Source organism: Lissotriton helveticus, chromosome 1_1, assembly GCF_964261635.1.
Source record: "Lissotriton helveticus chromosome 1_1, aLisHel1.1, whole genome shotgun sequence".
NCBI lineage: Eukaryota > Metazoa > Chordata > Amphibia > Caudata > Salamandridae > Lissotriton > Lissotriton helveticus.
Window position 1 is genome coordinate 1,866,916,938 of NC_136057.1, and position 18,649 is coordinate 1,866,935,586.

An 18,649-nucleotide genomic window follows, 5' to 3' on the forward strand; every position below is an offset into this window, starting at 1 on the left:
TGACAGTAGGAAATAGGAAGAAAGGAACTGCCACTGTAAGAGGCCTGTCCGGGCCCTGTAGTGTCCTAGCTGACACTGTTAAGGGTTAACCATGTAATGTACACCTAACACCCACCCACCACTGATGTCACGAGACCACGTGACACAGCTAATAAAAAGAGCAGAGCACACGTGCTCGAGGCTCACTAACCCACTATACCTCCGGTGTCTGTGTCGCAGTTCTTCTACCATGTGGGCCTAGGGCCCCACACTATTACAATGGCGACGAGGGAGTGTTTCGAACTCCACGCGACGCAGCCACTGCAAGAAGGGAGGAGACTGCTGCCCGTGTGAAGTAGCGCCGGCCGCCGAGTGCCCACGGGGCGTGCACCGTGCCCCGGGCCTAGCCTTGATAAGGAGGTGATCGGGAGCTGACCCCGCACCTCTCCGGCCCCGCCGACTGCTGCTGTGCTGAGGGAGGCGTTCCTGCGCCAAGCGGACCGTGCGGTGCCCACCCGCATCAGCCGCGTCTGCCCCGGTAAGGAGAGACCGGACGGAGCCCACCCGCCGCGGCCGGAGCCCAACTGTAAGGCCCGTAGGCCAGAGGTGAGCACGGGGACTGCGTATGGCCCCCTCGTCGTTTGCCCATAAGCGGAGCTCACCCGCATGGCCAGAGCACGAGACGGCCGCAAATAAACTTTAATTTCAGCAGTACCAGCGGAGCCCACCCGCAGCCTGCTACCACTGACTCCTGCCCGCCGCGCAGCCCGTGTGTCCAAGGCTGCTGCGGCAACGGGGAAACAAGCCCGCAGCGGGTGGAGAACTGCGGGCGTGAAGGTGCGACTGCCCCCAGTGTTACAGGATCAAGCGGAGCCCACCCGCATGTTGCCACTGCAGCCCGAGCCCCACCCGCACAATGAACCGCCCAGGAGCGCTGCCCGTTTAAAGCTTACACGGGACAAGGAGCACGCGCCAGAGGCCGATCATAGCGATTTCCCCTCCCCCGCAGCCCGTGAACACTTGGCCTGCTGCGAGGGGCGGGGAGCGGAGAAAGTAACAGAGGCGCTATCCGGGGAAGAAAGAGGCAGCGGTCAGTTGATGGCCGTCCAGAGCAACCGGGACAAAAGGAGGCCAGCTACCCCGGTCCAGGCAGCAAGTGAAGAGGAGTGAAAGACTGCATGCAGCCAGCGCCACCTAGAAAGGCGCTACAGAGCTCCCAAGCACCGCAGAGCAACGTAGGCAATGACCACCCCCTCACATCAAATGAAAAGGGGGATTACAAGAAAGGCACGAGCGTCCGTCCACACAAAGCCCCAGCGGAATGTAAAGTAACTCAAACTCACCGGCCAGGACGTGGGGCAGCAAGCAGGAAATTCCCTGATCCGACTGAAGGGCTCTGCGAGAAGGAAAACGGCCGTGACCTGCTAGAAACTAACCCAGCACTGCCACCTAGTGGCCAGCGGGAGACATTGCCTCAGCAACCTGAATAAGCAGTACAATGGCTGCAACAGTGTGAAGACACAGAGACAGTGGAATACAAAGTACGGTCTGCACCCAATGGGTCACTTACTCCCCTGCAGCTCAGGAGAGTCCACCCGTGTGGAGACAGTGTCGCTAACTGGAGAGAAAGCGCAGGCACATGCCACAGAGCTACGCAGGACTGGCGCACAGACGCCACACCATGGGGAGAATTGCACTAAAAAGAAACAAAGAAGCAAACAAGCATTGGACAAACCAGGGAAGGTCTCCAGAGTAAAACAGACCTGCAGCAATCACAGCCTGGAATAGATCCAATCAGCAAACAAGCACAAGACAAGCCAAGGGAAAGCCTACAGAGGTGACGTAAGCCTGCAGTGACGCGGACGAAGACTGAGACCCATCATCCCTGCTGAAGTGACGCCTGTGGCCACAGGTGATCACCGCAATCGCAGAAGACAACCTCACGCTGGACGGAGAGGAAGAGTCAAGACGTCTACCGCAAGCAGCAAGATCCAAAGGCAACCGACTGGAAGAGCACAAGTGTACCCCGGACGCGGACAGTACAGAACAGCGCCTGAAAGTAAGGAAGCCACACCCAACGCACCAGAAGACGTGCGAGGCAAGCACCCAAGTGTGAAGAAGAAAAGTGCGACACGCAAGTGGAAAAGCGACGCCGCCAAATAATCAAATGAACCGCAAGGAACAAAGCTACACTGAAGATGTATCACGACGGTACCAAGTGAAGCAAGAACTTGCCACTACACTGCACACTGACGTGCACTGGAAGAGTAACGCAAAGTTACCCCGCAGCCAAAAGGAGGCGAAACAACCAAGCAAGGTGAACGCCCCAAGAAGCTAAAGAGCCTCACCGGAAGCGAGCACGAGAAGTGCATCCACCGGAAAAGGTCCAAGGAGAGGTGAAGCCAACCCTCCGGAAAAGCAGAGCACACGAAGAGCGCAGGAGAAACTGCGCCAACGCAAAAGCACTGCAGCAGAACCAATAGCGATCCCAACGGTCGCGGATAGCGAGAAGACTCACGAAGAGGAAGCTGTCCACCCCATCTGGTAGAAAAGAAGATCGCCATGGAAAAAGGATGATCCGACAAGCCAGAGGGGCGCCCAAACAAAAGCCGATCACCCAAAATGATCGCCAGAAATAAAAGAAGAAATTCTGCCAAGTCAGGATGAATATGTCCTGCCAGAAGACGTCCGTAAACCAAGAGATCAGAAGACCCGGAGAGACGGACGCAACACCAAGAGTAACTGGAAGTAATCGGAGACAATAGAGAAGATCGTAATGACCGGTCCAGTCACCGAAGAGTGGAGAGAAGACAGTGTCCTAAAGACAGGACAGGACCCGACAGAATCAGGCAGAGTGCACGCTGCTTGAAGAAGCCTGGTCAGCAAGACAAAGGAAGAAAGGTGACTGCACTGTGTCGTGAAAAGGAGAAGAGTGGCACGATGCCATGAAGAAGAGAACTAAAGTAAGAAGTCATGTGGCACGACGCCATCATCAACAACTTCTGGAAAAGGTGAAGAGAGGTGTAACAAGTCCACACACCTACAAGAAGAAGAAGAAGAGGGTACACACTACAACATTGTGTACAGTGACCCGCACGTCCTTGAGAACACTGATAGCACCAAGAAAAGAACAGGCACCTATTCACAAGACCCCGACGACCCGTGGACGGTAGGAGAGCACAGGCCGGACCATTGGCAACACCCACCTTTGGGATTGAGCGGAAGTCTGGAAGCTGAGGGAGCTCAGATGTCCTGAACAAGGAGAACTGACCAATCCACACCAGCCCGTTGAGATCCAAGGGGCAAAGGCCTCAGGGACACCGGTGGCAGAGGGTCCCAACACGAGAGATGAGTCCATCGCCGTCTAACCTGCACGTCCCAGGAAGATGAGGAACTTGTGCGCAAAGGCAAGAGTCCACAACTACCCTTCAGGTGGAGCTACGGACTTTGTGAGGTAGTACCCCATCGACTCCTCCATTCACACGCAGACTGTGGAGTTGGAGCAACGCTGTGGAATAATACCCGGCCCAGTGGAAACCTGGTAAAAGGGCCTCCGGTGATATCTCGTGGCAGGAGAACACCCGCGAGAGGGGCATCCTAGTGAGAAGAAGGTCCTTCGAACACTCCACCCTTTGAAAAGTGAAGCCAAGCTGCCTACAGTGAAGAAACCGACGGACCAGCTGAAGACAACCCCATCCAAGTCTAACTTCTGGTCATCCTGTTTGACGTCATCCTCAGAAGCAAGATCTCCGTGGACTGACCACCACACGTCCACGGCGCAAGCAAAGAAGAACACGCCCACCGAGAACCAGGACGTCGAGCCAAGAAGAAATAAAGTCTCTGCAGCAATTTCCATCACCGTCATCAAGCAAGCAGCTGAAGAGACTCACTGTAAATTTGTAATTACTGTATATTTATGCACTTCCTCCCACAGGCTCGGACTTTGTGCCTTTCCTTAATTTTTATTAAAGTTTGGGAGGAATGTAGTGTCCTAGCTGACACTGTTAAGGGTTAACCATGTAATGTACACCTAACACCCACCCACCCACCACTGATGTCACGAGACCACGTGACACAGCTAATAAAAAGAGCCGAGCGCACGTGCTCGAGGCTCACTAACCCACTATACCTCCGGTGTCTGTGTCGCAGTTCTTCTACCATGTGGGCCTAGGGCCCCACACTATTACAGGCCCACGCACCTTTTAATGAATGAAAGAGGCTCCGAAGGCCTCTGAATCTCTGGGCCCTGGCCGGGCGACAGGGCCTACACACCATGTAATTAATGAAGAGCCTCTGAGGCCCATCCGGGGCCCGTGCGTGCCTTGTGCACCATTTAATTTATTAAGTGCCGAGCGCACCGTTTCACTTCATGATGAAGTGATGCCCCCCCCCTGCAACGTGGGGCCTGCGGGGGCCTGTGTTACTCCCCTGCCTGCTGGATAAACTGGACGTGCCCGGGTAAAGCTGGTAAGGGTGGGTGGGAAGTAATCTCCTTTGGGTCAATTTACTTCCAAGGGGTTGATTTAGCCTCTTTTGTTGCTGAAAGGCATGCAATTGCACTCCCATTTTATAATTAGTGATGTTCAACTTCCACCCTCTAAAAAGTAAATGTTTGTCGCACGGAGAGAGGTCCATGAAAGCTTCATGAGTTGACAGTCTTGTGTGCTGCGTGTTGGGACGGGGGGAGGGGCAAGAAGTGCACCACGCGGTCAATGCAAGGACCGTTTAGATTTGAAACGCATGTATGTTCGTGTGTTCTGCGCAAGTGCAGCATGCGATAAGTCTGCGCTCGGATCGATACAGTGATGATCACATAGGTCAGCAGATGAACAGTGGTGAATAAGAGCTCTTGTCTTTCGCTCCTATCTGATGTATCGATCGTTTGTGGCCAAAGCTGCAGTTGGTATGTCATGTGTGCAGGAAAACTAATGCGACCGTGTCCTTTTCTTTTCAGCCTCAAAGGAAGGATGATATGTTAACGGTGAGTTTTTTTTTTTTTTTTTTTCTCCTCTACCCCATCCCCCTCTCCCGTAGTTAGGCACTTGCAGGCAGTGTCGTTTTTTATGTTTTGCCTGGCGAAAAGATGCGCTCTGTGCATCTTTTTCGCGCAGGCGAAAACCTGATGAGAACTGTAGTGTGGCTTTGGGTCGGCCCTCGTCATTCATTGGCTGGCTCCATAAATGGAGCCTAGCCATTGGACGAGGGGCCTGTCCGTCAATGCCGGACCAGATTCGGGGGCGTTCCCGAGATTCTTTGGCTTTTGCCGACGTCACGCGACGTCAGCCGAAAGCCGGGAACGCCCCCGAATCTGGCTTTACTCTGTGGGCAAACACGAGGAATTGTTCCTTTCAGGTCATTTGCTTTCATTGCCCCCAGGCTATTGGGATTCTGCGGTGGTTTCAGCGTGCCGGAGCTTTTGTCAAAATGTTTCTGCTGAGTTGCTTTGTGCCGCAATTTCTTCATATAATGATCCTGTTGAGTGGAAGAAATGGCTCCGAAATGATAGGTAATCTCGCGCTTAATTTTCTTTTCTACCCGAGTCCTGCAAGTGACTTGGCTTGCAGGGTTGCGGCGCCTCGCCTCTCGAGTTCAGCGGGGGCAATGGATGGCTTCTCCTTCTCGTCGGGGACTTTCTGCGTCTCGGTTTCCCACAATTTCAACTGTATGGCGAAATGCTGACGAGAGAGTAAATTGTAGTGGGCTGCCTGTGTTAATCGTCGGGGTAATTCGAGGCTTGTGTATAAGGAGCCGGGCATATTTGTACACCGCCTCTGGCCGTTTCCGTGCTTATATTATGATATATTTAAATTCTAGAGGACCCCATTACTCTCAGCTGTAAAGCCAAAGTGCCTATAATGCACCAATATTGAAATCTGCAGTAGTAGCGCGTAGCGCGATGTTTGCTTCTATGGCAGGCTATGGGAATGGTTCATCTGCTCCTGTGCTACAATGTAACACCAAGAGGACTGACGTCAGAAGAGGAGTCATTGTGAGTGGCAAATTGTGAGACCCGTTTTAATTGAGTGGGCAGGCAGGCGCGAGAGGGCTGTATATTTTAAATTTAGTAACTGGCTGGGCTGCTCCACTGCTGTGCGCGCGCGGGATTTTGGTAGTGCAGTTGAGCACGCTGCTTCCATCTGTTGCAGCGGTGGCGGCATAACGGATCCCGTGGGCAGCCCGAGCTGCACCCTCTGAGGCTCAGCCGACCCCCAGCGCTGCAGGCGGGTGACTCACTCGCCCCCGTGAGTCTGCTGCTCAACTTTAATAAATGTAATTCTGCGTAAGTCAAATTATTTTATTTTTCTGTTAATTTATAATGAAGAAACTGAATAATCGGAGCTGGAATTGAATCATACATGGCGAGGCCCGTGTTTTACAGATTTGCCGTGCCCCGCCTGGCCTGCCTCTGTCCGAGTTTACTCTGGGTATTATAGAAGAGCCCGGATTGCTCTCTACAGCGCTACAGGCATGAGTGATCCATGAGCGGCGCCTTGCCTGCAATTTTCCTGCGAAGTGTGTGCCATCAAAGGGGCTCCCCTTTGATGGCCAGCAGCGTCACACACCTCGCAGATTGGCCCCAGATAGGCAGAATGACGCCGGGCGGCATCTTTGTTTTTCTTTGCAGCGCTGCCATCAGCAGACTTTCTGTGCCGTCTGACCCGACCCTTTCAGTGTTGTGGGTAGGGTCATGGTAGAGGTTGTTGGTTTGCAGCCTGCTGGGCCCATGCCTTCCTAACCCCCCACAGATTACTTACCTCGGATTGTTGTGAAGAATCGATTTGCAACTCTTGCCCTCCAATCACATATGGTTTCAGGAGCTGGCACAGTGTTTGTTCATTTTCCCGATCCCGGGCCTTTTTCGGTCAGCAGAGCGCCCAAGCGTTTGTGTGACCTCCAGCCCAAACTTGTCAACGTTCCAGTCGAGGCTTGTGACATCCCCCATCCCAAAAATCAGAAGGCCGTCTGTACTGTAGAACCTGGGAGACAACCCAACCCAGCGCGAGGATGAGGTCAGCCAGCAGCAACAATTTGGTAGGGAGCAGGGATAAATGTGCAGTGCGCGCCATGGCAGATGACAGCTAAATTCTTCAGAGATCGGAAAACTGCTGTCATTAATTTAGGTAATGCGTATCAATTAAAACTGAAATACCAAACTAGTGTAACATTTTGTTTACAACAAAATTAATTTCTACTTACAGATCAAAAGGGTATAAACAGGCCAACCCTGAGATAAGACAGCTGTTATTTGGTATAGATTACCTGCTGAATTTTATTAAATGCTACTAAAACATGTTACAGGAAGGTATGGTATGGCAGAAAAGGGTGCAGGGCAACTTCACAAATCATACCAGGTGTGAGTGGTGTATTTAATCCAGGTACTACACGCACTTAATACAATTTTTTTTATCATTTTGTACCATACATTTTCTTAAACCACTGCGCCTTATAAAGTATCACTGAAGGCATTGCACAGGAGATGTGAAAATCACTTATACTTGACTTGAAAACAGAAATGTTACTTGTGTGTACTGAGTACTTGGCAGCTATGTTTGGGCCGCGCCAGTGATGGTCGGGTGACACTGATAGTTGTGACGGCGATAGTGTCACTCATAGTCATTGAAATGTCACTCATAATTGCACTGAAATTATGAAAATGTCACACGTAGCAATCTGAAACCTTGGCAGCTATGTGCCCGTATGTACGTCAAAGGCTTCTTTCTAAAAGGAGATACAAATCATGGCTTTTAATAGCGCCTAGTGAAGGGTGGCGCACTTACATTGTTGAATATATCTTATAACTAAATCTTCGATACGGAGCGTTAGACATCAGCCCCTTTGTAACTGGCTGATGCGTGTGTATACAGGAGCAAACACATACTTTTAAAGCGCCTTACGAGATTGGTGTGCTTATATTTTACCGAAAATTGACATTACTGAATATTTATATTTATAATTTCACACCAGAGCAGGAGCGTCTCGTCTGAACCCAAAAACATGGCTTTTAATACAGCACCGTATGGAGGTCGGGAGTGTAACATTATAAAAAAAAGGTAAATTATAAAATAATCCACATAAGCCGAGGGTTGGACCACAACACGATGCCTTTGTTTACTAGAGACCAGAAAACATGGCTCCACATAGCGCCTTATGGAGGTTGGTGCATTTATTTGACTAAATATTGAAATTCTAATTTCATAAACTGCGACGTGCGCACTTATTGGGATGTGTTTGTTTAAATATAACCAGTCTTTTCTAAACTCATCTATACGTTGTTGACTTTAGTAACGAAGAAGATTCAGAGTGCAGAGGCAGATTCAGAGTGCAGAGTGCAGATTCAGAGTCAGAGTGCAGATTCAGAGTGCAGATTCAGAGGCAGATTCAGAGTGCAGAGTGCAGATTCAGAGTCAGAGTGCAGATTCAGAGTGCAGATTCAGAGTGCAGTCAGAGTGCAGAGTCAGATTTCAGATTCAGAGTGCAGATTCAGAGTGCAGAGTCAGAGTGCAGATTCAGAGTGCAGATTCAGATTCAGAGTGCAGATTCAGAGTGCAGAGTCAGAGTGCAGAGTCAGAGTGCAGAGTCAGAGTGCAGAGTCAGAGTGCAGAGTCAGAGTGCAGAGTCAGAGTGCAGATTCAGAGTGCAGATTCAGAGTGCAGATTCAGAGTGCAGAGTCAGAGTGCAGAGTCAGAGTGCGGATTCAGAGTGCGGATTCAGAGTGCGGATTCAGAGTGCGGATTCAGAGTGCGGATTCAGAGTGCGGATTCAGAGTGCGGATTCAGAGTGCGGATTCAGAGTGCGGATTCAGAGTGCGGATTCAGAGTGCGGATTCAGAGTGCGGATTCAGAGTGCGGATTCAGAGTGCGGAGTCAGAGTGCGGATTCAGAGTGCGGAGTCAGAGTGCGGAGTCAGAGTGCGGAGTCAGAGTGCGGAGTCAGAGTGCGGAGTCAGAGTGCAGAGTCAGAGTGCAGAGTCAGAGTGCAGAGTCAGAGTGCAGAGTCAGAGTGCAGAGTCAGAGTGCAGAGTCAGAGTGCAGAGTCAGAGTGCAGAGTCAGAGTGCAGAGTCAGAGTGCAGAGTCAGAGTGCAGAGTCAGAGTGCAGAGTCAGAGTGCAGAGTCAGAGTGCAGAGTCAGATTTCGGATTCAGAGTGCGGATTCAGAGTGCGGATTCAGAGTGCGGATTCAGAGTGCGGATTCAGAGTGCGGATTCAGAGTGCGGATTCAGAGTGCGGATTCAGAGTGCGGAGTCAGAGTGCAGAGTCAGAGTGCAGAGTCAGAGTGCAGAGTCAGAGTGCAGAGTCAGAGTGCAGAGTCAGAGTGCAGAGTCAGAGTGCAGAGTCAGAGTGCAGAGTCAGAGTGCAGAGTCAGAGTGCAGAGTCAGAGTGCAGAGTCAGAGTGCAGAGTCAGAGTGCAGAGTCAGAGTGCAGAGTCAGAGTGCAGAGTCAGAGTGCAGAGTCAGAGTGCAGAGTCAGAGTGCAGAGTCAGAGTGCAGAGTCAGAGTGCAGAGTCAGAGTGCAGAGTCAGAGTGCAGAGTCAGAGTGCAGAGTCAGAGTGCAGAGTCAGAGTGCAGAGTCAGAGTGCAGAGTCAGAGTGCAGAGTCAGAGTGCAGAGTCAGAGTGCAGAGTCAGAGTGCAGAGTCAGAGTGCAGAGTCAGAGTGCAGAGTCAGAGTGCAGAGTCAGAGTGCAGAGTCCATTCCGAGTGCAGATTCCGAGTGCAGAATGCAGATTCAGAGTGCAGATTCCGAGTGCAGAATGCAGATTCCATTCCGAGTGCAGATTCCATTCCGAGTGCAGAATGCAGATTCCGAGTGCAGAATGCAGATTCAGAGTGCAGAGTGTAGATTCAGAGTGCAGAGTGTAGATTCAGAGTGCAGAGTGCAGAGTGCAGAATGCAGATTCAGAGTGCAGAGTGCAGAGTGCAGAATGCAGATTCAGAGTGCAGAATGCAGATTCAGAGTGCAGATTCAGAGTGCAGATTCAGAGTGCAGAGTGCAGAATGCAGATTCAGAGTGCAGATTGTGTGGGTGACTCTATGTGTGTGTGGGTGGCTTTGCGTGTGTGGCTCTGTGTGGGTGTAAAATGCAATAGGTCATGCATTTGCGAGCGATTAAGCTATTGGCATTGTAAATGACAAGGCCATTTATTTAACGATTACGCTATGGGCAATGTAAATGACTGCCATTTATTTATGATTTTTTTTAAAAAACACCCCCAAAAAAATGTCATGAGCAATGCCAATAGCTCTACCTTTAATATTGCCGAGACCATTGCATTGTAAATGCTTGTTTATACTGTCACCCTGCCTCGGAGACACACATTTCTCAGTCAGTCCCTTCAACGCTCAGTTGGAAGTTGCCAAAACCCATTTTTGAACTTTAGACACGCAAATATCCGGTTGTATATTATTAGATATGTTGAGTAGCCCATCGAGTCTGTTTGTGTTTTTCCTTTTGCTTTTCATGTTAAAAATGCGAACTCGAGCAGCGGAAAACCCAGAAAAAACGTGAGCAGGCGGACTACTCGCTTGTAAAAAGCTTTCTGAACTTCCTAGTCAACTGCTATTAAACGCGTAAAGTGTATACATGTTGTATATGGTCGTTTTTAGGGTGTGCAGGCAAAAATGGGGGTAAAATTGGGGTCTGCAGTGCTACACGGTGAGCTCTCCTAGATATCAAGTGTGTATGTTACTGTTTTAAACACATTTTTGGTCTGGCAATAATTGTCAGTATGGAACTAATTAAGTTCTATCAAGCCCTGTGTGTGTTGAGGAGGGCCCCTCAGTGTTACACATGCTTTTACGGAGGTTTAGGGACCTTGTTGCTTCACTGCTGATTGGGCTCTGAGACGGCCATCCTGCCTAGTTGCCTGTTGTGAATGGGTATAAACAATAAACGTCCGATTATGGTGCCGGTTGGACCTATCCCCCCTCAAGAACACAAAGAACCTACTGACATTTTCTACCTGAAATAGACCATCTAATTTGGAAAGACCACCCTGTGTCCTTCCTGATTTTATTTTCACCCAGTCACTAATCTCAAACTTATACTCCTTTCTCTCCATGCTCACATTTGTCCCCTTGCCTCCTACACCATTTCAACCTTTCAGCCATGCAGGGACCAATTTAGTACCAGGTAAGCATCACACATCTATTGAAATGGGGGTCGCAGTGTGTGGGGGGGCTCGCAGTGTGTAGGGCTTGCAGTGTGTGGGGGGGGTCGCAGTGTGTGGGGGGGCTCTGTGTGGGTGTGTGTGGAGGGCTCTGTGTGGCTGTGTGTGAGGGGCTCTGTGTGGGTGTGTGTGTGGGGGGCTCTGTGTGTGTGTGTGTGTGGGGGGGCTCTGTGTGTGTGTTTGTGTGGGGGGGCTCTGTGTGTGTGTGGGGGGGCTCTCTGTGGGTGTTTGCGTGTGTCATTTGCGAGAGATAAAGCTAGTTGCATTGTAAATGACAATGCCATTTATTTATGTTTTAAAAAAAAAAACATAAATAAAAATAATGTCAAGGGCAATGCCAATAGCTCTAACTTTAACAAAGGCAAAACCATTGCATTGTAAATGCTTGTCCTATGTTTGTCGTCCCTAGACTGCTTTATTTGACCCATGCCTCGCAGGGCAACGCATGGGCCGAGATTTGGCTTCTGTTTTAAAGCAAGTTTTGACGGTAAAATTATCCCTGCTTCTCTCGTCCATTCTTGCGCTCCAAGATTTGGATTTTTCATATAATATTGGTTATCTTAACTAGCTGAAGTTGTGAAGCCTGCATCTTATTTAGGGAATTCCACCAGCAACGGCTTGTGTTTGTAGTACAGCGGGTGGATGAATCTGTTAAATGCTTAATTTGGTGGTTGCTTTGCCTTGCGTGATGAGACTGTCAGACTTGACTTGCACATGGAAGTCTGTATTAGCTCTATCTGATGTGGCTTTGTAAAGCCATCCCCTGAGATTTTTTACTCCATTTTTAAATCCTAAACGGTGCCTATTTGTTCTTTGCAGATTAGACACCGCAGCAATCGTGAACGGTAAGTTTCTACTCCTGGCCAAGTAAATTGAGAATTTCGTGGCTTAGGTGATGACAAATGTCTGACCTGAAACACCCTTATGGATACAAGGCAGACTATACACCTAGAGCTGCTCTTGCACAAACTGTACATGGTGTAGGTCGGTCTTGCTTATGACCAATTGGCCGCGTGAGCCTGTCTGGCACTTGCAGCTTGCTCTTTGCATTACTACGACCCTTTGGTATTACAATTGACTTTATTTCCTGCATGAACAGCACATGTAGCAGCTCTTGTTGTCTGTCACCTCATGAGCAATCGAACAACTGGTTCCTTGGCAAACAGCCTTGACGGTACCCTTCTATATAGTGGTTGGTTAAAGGGTCTGTTGGACAGGCCCCACGAAGGGCTCGCTCCCTCCCCGCATGACAGGGCCCAGACACCGGCTCTCCGGGGGCTACCCGCAGAAGCAACCCGCAACCCGTCCCCTCCGGGACGCCTGCTCCCGGATATCTCTGTGTCACGGGCCCGGGCCCCCGGCAGCCCCATTGCCCGGCCCAGCCGCCATCTTGGACACTGCACCACGCGGCCGCGTGGCCTCAGCTCGACCCCAACCCTGGGCCCGGCCAGGCCCCGCCATCCCGGCACCACCATCCATCCAGGAGGTGAACGGACCACTTGGCAGGCTAATGGGAGAAAGAAGTGTCGATGGCTCTCCCCCGCCAGGTGCCGATCGCCCCCAGCCTCCCCGGGTGCTGGCTCCACCCCCCTGCTGGGTGTCTGGACTCCCTCATCCCGGACCTCCCGACCTCCCAGTGCTAGGGTCCGGACATCAAAGGGCGCCAGACCTATAACCGAGGAGCCCCAGAGCAGGAGGGCAGTTGTATCCTGGAGTCGAGAGACACCGAGAAGAACTCATCCTTGACGGACTGCTGGCGCTGCCGCAGCTCTGCCTTGTGAACTATCGTCCTGCCTGCTGGCGCTGCCGCGGCCTTCTGCAACCTTCATCCTCGTGGGACCTGCTGGCGCTGCCGCGGCCCGTTGTAACTTCCATCTTCTTTGGGACCTGCTGGCGCTGCCGCGGCCCGTTGCCACCTACGATCTCTTCGGGACCTGCTGGCGCTGCCGCGGTCCGACCCGTCCGACCGCCGAGCTCGAGGATTGTGAGCTACTGCCGTTTCACCTCAGTACCCGTAGGTACCAAGACTGTCCCGCTACCCCCTTTCCCTACTAGAGACTAGAATTGAGAGGATCATCGTGTCCTGATCTCCTTGTATCGTACTACCTTACTTCAAGAACTGCCTATAAAAGGTGTTACTCTGATCTTCGTGTGGTGTCCATCTGTGGGGGGGGGGGAAGTTACTTGTCTGTACGATCGCTGGAGACGGCCCTCACCGGAGGCCTCTCCCCTTGTGCTCGGCCGACCCTCCAGGTCCCCGTCTAACATTGGTGGCCAGCGGCGCGATCCGAACCAACGCGTAACCGTACAGAGAGTAACTCACCCTACGACTAATCCACAATGACGACCAGAGAGAGCGGATCTGCAGAGAAATTCCAGATGGAAAAACTGGAAGAGTACAACCACCGAGAGCTAAAACAATTTGGCATAGAACTAGGCATTGCCACCACCGGTCTGAGCACGAAAGAGGACTTCAAACACGCCCTAGAATCCTGGGCAGAGACAAATATCGCCGGACCCCAGGACCCCGAAGCCCCGGAGACAAACACCACTCTGACGGAAGAAAGGAGAACGGATCTCTCCCGGGAAGAGATCCGAGAACGAGAGAAAAATAGACTACACGAGTTAGAGTTGGCACGGCTCAAATTAGACGGAGAATTGAAACTGGCAGAACAAAAGATGAACTTAGAACACTTACGGCTCCAAGAAGAGCGAGAGGAAAAGCAGAGACAGAGAGAACTCGAAGAAAAAAGACTGGCATACGAACACGAGTGCAAGCTAGCGGAGATAGAAATGCGCAAACAGAACAAAGACCTAGGGGTGCCCGAGCAACCGCGCCCCCCAGGTACTACCGAACAGAAGGTCCACATCCCCAAGGATGTGGTCCGTGAATACTATCGGAACGACGACATACAGCAGTGGTTCAAGGCCTACGAGATCGCCATGACTGCCCACCGGATCGCTCGAAGTGACTGGGGAGCCGGTCTATGGGGGAGATTCGTCAATGAAGGCCGGGATGCCCTGCTGCAGCTTCCGGACCATCAAATGACGTCCTATGACCACATGAAGGCCGCCCTCCTCAGTCGATATGGGCTGACGCCCGAGATGTACCGCCAGAGGTTCCGCAACTGCACCCGGATCCCGGGTACAACCTGGATAGAATATGTGAACTATTTCAGCCGAGCCTTCGAGGGATGGATCAAGGGTAGCAACGTAACAACCTACGAACAGCTCTTCAACCTCATTGTGTGGGAGCACCTCTCCAACAACTGCTTCGTCGAGCTCAGGCAGCACCTCCTCGACAGTAAATTGACTGACCCACGGCAGCTCGCCGCCGAGGCTGACCGATGGGAGAGCACCCGAGTGACCCGGAGTGGGCCAAACGAGCAGAACAGAACCAACCAAGGTCATCATCGTCCCCGAGGAGGAGGAGGAGGACAGGGCCGGGGCAGAGACGCCGTCCCGGCCGCTCCCGCCAACAACACCCCACCCCCGGCCGGCCGGGGCAACCCCCCGATGCGCCCGGGGTTCCGAGCCAACGTTACGTGTCATCGATGCCAGCGAGTCGGCCACTATGCCAGTGACCCGACCTGCCCAAAGAACCAGACCCCCGGACCCCGCCAGGTGGCTGCCGCCGCCCTAGGAGAAGAGCAAGTCTCCGAAGAGCCTGAAGAGTATGAGCAGGAGCAGCCCGAGTGGGAACCTGCCGCCATGACCCTGGCCTGCCTAGGGGGAAGAGACCTGATCCCGCGGGCTCCCCTACCAGCCAACACCAGGAAATACAGCCAGTGGGTGAACATAAATGGGCGTAAGGCCGAAGCCCTGCGTGACACAGGGGCCAGTGTGACGGCCGTCCGTTGTCACCTGGTGACCCCAGAACAAATTCTGCCAAACGTTCTTTGCCCCGTCCGATCGGCCGACAATTCGGAGAGCCTGTGTCGGATGGCCTGCGTCCCCTTCGAATGGGGAGGAGTCTCCGGTATGTTAAAAGTGACTGTCCGCGACGATGCCCCCGTGGACTGCCTCCTGGGGAACGATCTCGAGAGTTCCCCGTGGGCAGCCGTTGAAAGAAGAGAGCACCTGGGGATGTTAGGCCTCCCGGGCTGGGCGTGCGTAACAACCCGGTCCATGGCCGCCGACACCATCCCTAGATCTGAAGAACCCGAATGGCCAGCACCTCCTCCCCCGATCGCTCCAGAGGGAGACTCCATCCCTACCGACACCCCGGAACAAACCCACGAAGAGCCCGCTCAGCCCCAAGACCTTCCGGACCTGGCTCAGTGGCGTCAGGAAGGGGGGCCCACCCAAGAACAATTCCGGCAAGAGCAAAAGACATGTCCCTCCCTCGAGGGACTGCGACAGCAAGCGCTCGCCCAGGGCGCAGGAGACACCGCAGGGGCCCACTGGATCTATTGGGACAATGACCTACTGTACAGCGAACAAAGAATAGCGGAGCTGGGGGCCAGTCGAGTGCTGGTGGTGCCCCTCCGTTTCAGAGACTTCCTTCTGAACTTGGCCCATGATGTCCCCCTGGCTGGACACTTGGGGCAGGACAAAACATACAACCGCCTGGTGACTCACTTTTACTGGCCGAAAATGAGAAATGACGTCTCCACCCACTGCCGGTCCTGCCCGACCTGCCAGGCCAGCGGGAAGAGCGGCCGCAAACTCAAGGCACCTCTGCAACCATTCCCCGTTGTGACCACCCCGTTCGAAAGGGTGGGAATAGACATTGTGGGGCCCCTGGACCCCCGAACAGCACAAGGGCATCGATTCATCCTGGTGGACCACGCCACCCGCTATCCTGAGGCGGTTTCCCTTTGAACTGTAACAGCACCAGTGGTAGGTCGAGCCTTAATGGGGGTCTTCTCTCGAGTGGGCTTCCCCAGGGAAGTCGTCAGCGACAGGGGCACGAACTTTATTTCAAAATATATGAAATCCCTATGGCAACAGTGCGGAGTCACCTACCAATTCACAACCCCCTATCACCCGCAAGGAAACGGACTGGTCGAGCGATTCAACCGCACTCTCAAGGGGATGATCATGGGGCTGGAAGAACCCCTACGCCGCCAGTGGGACGTGCTACTACCGTGCCTCCTCTTCGCCTACCGAGAAGTCCCCCAGAAGTCCCTCGGCTTCAGCCCTTTCGAACTCCTGTACGGACACCCTGTTCGCGGGCCTCTCAGCCTAGTTAAAGAAGAGTGGGAAATGGCCCCCCTGAAGACCCCTCCAGACGTCTACAAGTACCTCCTGACCCTCCGTAATCAGACCCGGCGATTCAGAGAGCTCGCCAAAGCCAATCTTGAAGCCAGTCAGGAGGACATGAAGAAGTGGTACGATAAGAATGCCTCCTCCATCGAATTCGAGCTTGGCCAGCAGGTATGGGTGATGTCCCCCATCGAACCTTGTGCCTTACAGGACAAATGGACGGGGCCCTTCAAGGTGATCGAGCGTAAGAGCCCCGTCACCTACCTCATCGACATGGAATCCCCCCGGAACCCCCTCCGGGTCCTCCACGCCAACAGACTCAAACCCCACTTCGTGCGCTCGGAGCTCAGCCTGCTGATGGCTACAGACAGTGGGGCGGAAGAGGACTCCGAGCCCCTCCCTGACCTACTGGGGGCCGGGGAAAAAGATGGTTCAGTGGACGGGGTCCAACTCTCCGAGGCTCTGACCCCGGAGCAGCGCCAAGACTGTCGGGCCCTCCTGCTGCAATTTGCAAACCTATTCTCCCTCACACCCGGGGTCACCCCCTGGTGTCTACACGACGTGGACACTGGCGACAGTCCTCCTATCCGACACCGGCCGTACCGAGTACCAGATCGGGTACGCACCTGCATCCAAGAAGAAGTCTCCAAGATGCTCGCACTCGGAGTCATCGAACCCTCGGACAGCCCCTGGGCCAGCCCGGTTGTACTGGTCCCCAAAGCTGCGGCCCCGGGCACCACACCCGAGCTCCGGTTCTGCGTCGACTATCGGGGTCTGAACGCTGTCACCCGAACCGACGCTCACCCCATCCCCCGAGCCGACGAACTAGTTGACCGCATGGGGGCGGCCCGCTACCTAAGCATCTTCGACCTGACGGCGGGCTGCTGGCAGATCGGCCTCACCCCCAGGGCACAAGAACGATCCGCTTTCTCCACCCCGGATGGACACTACCATTTCAGAGTGATGCCATTCGGCATGAAAAACGCTCCAGCCACGTTTCAACGACTTGTGAACCAGGTATTGGCGGGCCTCGAAGAGTTCAGCGCCGCATACCTGGACGACATCGCGGTGTATAGCCGCCACTGGTCAGACCACCTCCGCCACCTCCGAGGGGTCCTGCAGGCCCTCCAACGGGCCGGCCTCACAATCAAGGCCAGCAAGTGCCAAATCGGCCAGGGGTCCGTGACCTACCTCGGACACCAAGTGGGGAGCGGTCTGGTGGCCCCCCTCCAGCTCAAGATCGCTGCCATCCAGTCCTGGCGCCCCCCCGTAACCCAAACCGAGGTCCGAGCCTTCTTGGGGCTCACCGGATACTATCGGCGGTTCGTAAAGGACTATGGCAGCATTGTGGGGCCCCTCACGGAACTCGCATCCAAGACCAACCCAAAAACAGTCAACTGGACTCCCGACTGTCAAGCGGCCTTCGAGAGGCTGAAGGCCGCCATGTGCACCGCTCCTGTGCTCCAGGCCCCCGACTACAGCCGTGAGTTCATCGTCCAGACTGATGCCTCAGACCATGGCGTCGGGGCCGTCCTCTCCCAACTGAACCCCGAGGGAGTCGACCAACCAGTGGCCTTCATCAGCAGACGCCTCCTGCCCCGAGAACAGCGCTGGAGCACCATTGAGCGAGAGGCCTTCGCAGTAGTATGGGCCCTCAAGAAGCTCCGGCCGTACCTCTTCGGAACCCACTTCCGGGTACAAACAGATCATCGGCCCCTGCAATGGCTAATGCAAATGCGGGGGGAGAACCCCAAACTATTGCGATGGTCCATCTCCCTGCAGGGGATGGACTTCACTGTGGAGCATCGCCCTGGCCAAGACCACGCCAACGCGGATGGCCTGTCCCGCTTTTTCCGCCTCGACGAGGAGAGTCCCCAAGAGGATGGGTGACTCTCCCCGCCTTCAGCTGGGGGGGACGCATGTTGGACAGGCCCCACGAAGGGCTCGCTCCCTCCCCGCATGACAGGGCCCAGACACCGGCTCTCCGGGGGCTACCCGCAGAAGCAACCCGCAACCCGTCCCCTCCGGGACGCCTGCTCCCGGATATCTCTGTGTCACGGGCCCGGGCCCCCGGCAGCCCTATTGCCCGGCCCAGCCGCCATCTTGGACACTGCACCACGCGGCCGCGTGGCCTCAGCTCGACCCCAACCCTGGGCCCGGCCAGGCCCCGCCATCCCGGCACCACCATCCATCCAGGAGGTGAACGGACCACTTGGCAGGCTAATGGGAGAAAGAAGTGTCGATGGCTCTCCCCCGCCAGGTGCCGATCGCCCCCAGCCTCCCCGGGTGCTGGCTCCACC

General features: G+C 53.8%; 1 protein-coding gene and 1 non-coding gene across 2 annotated transcripts in view; both read left to right on the top strand.

Moving 5' to 3' along the window:
- Positions 1 to 18,649, top strand: part of LOC144754265 (uncharacterized) — a 68,473-nt gene that overhangs the window by 27,183 nt on the left and 22,641 nt on the right. The window lies entirely within an intron of this gene.
- LOC144780942 (small nucleolar RNA snR60/Z15/Z230/Z193/J17) lies at positions 4,774 to 4,857 on the top strand. The gene has a single exon (XR_013600844.1). It is a non-coding gene; the product is annotated as a small nucleolar RNA snR60/Z15/Z230/Z193/J17 (small nucleolar RNA).